Raw genomic sequence first — 3,528 nt, forward strand, 5'->3', positions numbered from 1 at the left:
TCAGCCCACCAGGGGGCGCGGCTGGCTGGCATGTGGTGCTGGGGGATTGAACCGCGGTCCCTGTGCTTTGCTAAGCTTGTTCTGAGTAGGTGCTTTAGACCACTGAGCCATCTCACCAGCCCCAACACTCACTTCTTGAAGACAAAGACAAGTGTGATCCCACATGAAGACTGCAAAATATTAACCAGATTACCAGTCAACAGCCCATGGATGTGAATTGAGTCAGCAGGGATTTTTGTGAAGGCACAGATAGAATGGTTTTGTAATAAAGCTGAAAAATGGCAGAATAAGAGGATCAGGGAAAGTAGCGAGACCTCAGGAGAATATTATATTAATGTAGTTGCTGGGTCTATTAGTGTTTTGTCTTGTCTTCTCTTGTCTTGTTTTGTTTTGGTCCTGGGGATGGAACTCAGGACATTGCACTTGCCAGGCAGGCCATTATGCCCCTTAGCTATCTCCCCAGCTTACTGATTGTTTGTTTGTTTGTTTGTTTTCTTGGTGGAACCAGGGATTGAACTCAGATCATTGCATTTGCCAGTCAAGCGCTTATCCTACTGAGCCATCTCCCAGGCCCCTACTGGTTTTGATTTAATCTGAAGAATGACAAATGTAGGTGCCAAAAATAAGTCTATGGGTGAGTGCAGGTGATATTTAGGCTAGTTGAAAACACTGGTGCCTAATTTCCATATATTGTTTAAATTTTTAATAGTATGAATCTACTCTGAAACTCAAAGTTGATCCTTTCACCAGAAGTGGACAAACCTTTTCCTATCAAGCCAAATAGTAAATGTTTTAGGGCTATCATTGTGATTTAAAGCCATCATTTTCTTTTTTTTTTTTTTTTTTTTTGGAATCAAGGATTGAACTCAGGCCCTTGCACTTGCCAGGGAAACACTTATTCCACTGAGCCATCTCCCTGGCCCCAATGCCATCATTTTCATGCATGAGGACATATTATATATCTTTTAATTTTATCACAACTATTTAAAACAAAAAAATCCTCATTTGTAGGCTATACAAAAACAAAAACAGAGATTACAGTTGGCCAACAATCACCTTTCACTACTACAAAGGGGGAAGGGGATGGAGAGAAGCAAAACAAAACAAACCAAACTCTAAGATATACTTTTGAAAGAAGATCTAGAACCTTCCCTTGTGCTCCGCACTTTGCAATCTCCAACAACCTGACTTCCAAACACAATGATTACTGGGGTTTTCTTTGGTGGTTTTTAGTATGTTAGTTTACTTTTTTTTTTTTTTTTTTTATACCAGGGATTGAACTCAGGAACCTGTGCTTGCCAGGCAAGCACTTATTCTACTGAGCTATCTCCCCATCTAGTTAACTTTTTTTTAAATGTAGGACAAAGTATGGTCACACAAGAAAAAAGAAAATTGCCTGTTGTCATTGAAATTTATCTATTAGAAACCACAATCACAGACTCTAGAAACAAAAGATTTTAGAGAACATTCATATGTACACCCTCATGTTATACCAGATTCCCAGAGGAATAAAAGTGATATGCTTATAATTCAATTGCCTATCCAAGTATTAGATATGTATCAGGCATATGTGTATGTAGTCGAAGTCTATATATTGATAATATTTGCATCAATGATACTAACACTGAGTAATGTTACTGTCAAAGCTATTGCTCTCATTTTCATTACGTCCTTGACAAAGCTCTGAATTATTGTTTTTATACTGAACATGTATGACTGGCCAATGCTTTCCATTACGTGCACTGCTAACAAAGATGAGAGGCTTTCCATAAATTCCCAAATAATTAGCCTTAATGACATAATACAAACTCAGTGATATTAGTGATTTCTATTAACTCTTCTTTTGCTAGATACACTGAGACTTGTGCAACTTTTACTTGTATTAGCAACTAAATATAAAGTAACAATTTGCTAATTTTATTAAAACTGCAACCTATAAACTTTAAAAAGAAGATGTATGTCAAAATTAAGCATTTTCACAATCTGGTAACAGCACAGGAATTTTTTAAAAATGTGCTACATTTCCAAACTCAGATATAAATATAAGAGCAAAGTTATAAAAAAAGCAAGGTGGCAGCTGCATAATTGTTTTCCAACACTGCATCATATAGCCTCCTATGCAACACCTTTTTTCTCCACTCCCCTCAGACACCCCATGAATGTTTTCACCAGAAAAGCACCTATATTAACAGAATCTTCATGTTTATTTTACCAAGCAAATTAAAATGTATTATTATTTAAGTGTAAACAGCAATTGTATATTTTGTCCTGAAATAGCTCATTAGGATTTCTTAGTATAAAAATAGACTAATTCTGAAGATTTATGTGGGATTGGATAATCTTGCATGGACTCTGCTGTACTGTTAGCCTTTTATGTGACCTTGTCCTTGCCAAATTACCTTAAACCTCAGCAAAATGTAAAATTTCCTCATTCAAAATGCAAGATTATGAATTTGTTTTCCAGCTCTAAATTATTCTAAGAACATGAAACTATTGCCCAAGCCAAAGAATTCTCCTCTCCAGAAATGCCTGAATATAGAAAAGTTTAAGATCAATTTTCCTGAAATGTTATGAATTTATTTAAAAGTTCAGAGACTAAATATTAAAACACTTCAGCATTAAGAAATGGATCTTGGGCCGGCCAGATAGGTAAGCAGACTAAAGCACCTGCTTGGGCAGACTGCAGGGGCCAGGATTTAATCCCTGGGAATGCTGAGCTGGTGATTGAGACTGGGCATAGTGGCATGTGCCTGTAATCCCAGCACTTGGGAGACTGAAAACAGGAGAATCACTACAAGTTGGATCTACAAGTGATGAGACCCCGTAGACCCTGTATTAAATACAAAAATATTGACAACCTAGAGAAAACCTATTTACCCTCAATCCACAGTTGGTCAGCTTGACTACAAATTTTCTCATTCTGCCTTAATGCATATACGCTCTTTTCCCTAGTAGGTAGAAAAATTTAATCTTGAATTCTTTCCACATTGATTGGATAGAATTCCAAGAAAACCCATATCTTAGACATCATAGAGTTTGCCAAGTTTTCTTTGCTTTATTTCCTTTTACTGGAAACTTCGTTTGAGCAAGATGTTTGCTCCTGTGCTCTTGCAAATTTACCCTTAATCCTAACATCTCAAAGTATCAGGAATAAGAGATTAGAGCTGTTGTAGATGACTGTAGATTACTTTTGTTGAAGGAGTGACCAAGTGAGCCATAACATTTGCAAACATATATTTAGAAGTGCACCAGCAAATGTTTAGCAGCTACCTCAGGGAAAAGGGAAGCCCTGATTATAATTCATGCCAGTTTTTGTGCTATAAATATTCCCATTATGGCTGAATTGAAGGTACCAATGTGTGATGACTAACTGCAGAATATGGAAAATGATATGCAGTAGTCCATCAATGTTTAATTTTTTCACCATTATGATAAAATAGATATAAATGATTCAAAACCATACACAATAGCAAATGTTCTTTTTTTTTTTTTTTTTTTTTTTTTTGCGGAACCGGGGATTGAACTCAG

This window comes from Octodon degus, unplaced genomic scaffold (assembly GCF_000260255.1).
Source record: "Octodon degus isolate 3935 unplaced genomic scaffold, OctDeg1.0 scaffold00078, whole genome shotgun sequence".
NCBI classification, from domain to species: domain Eukaryota; kingdom Metazoa; phylum Chordata; class Mammalia; order Rodentia; family Octodontidae; genus Octodon; species Octodon degus.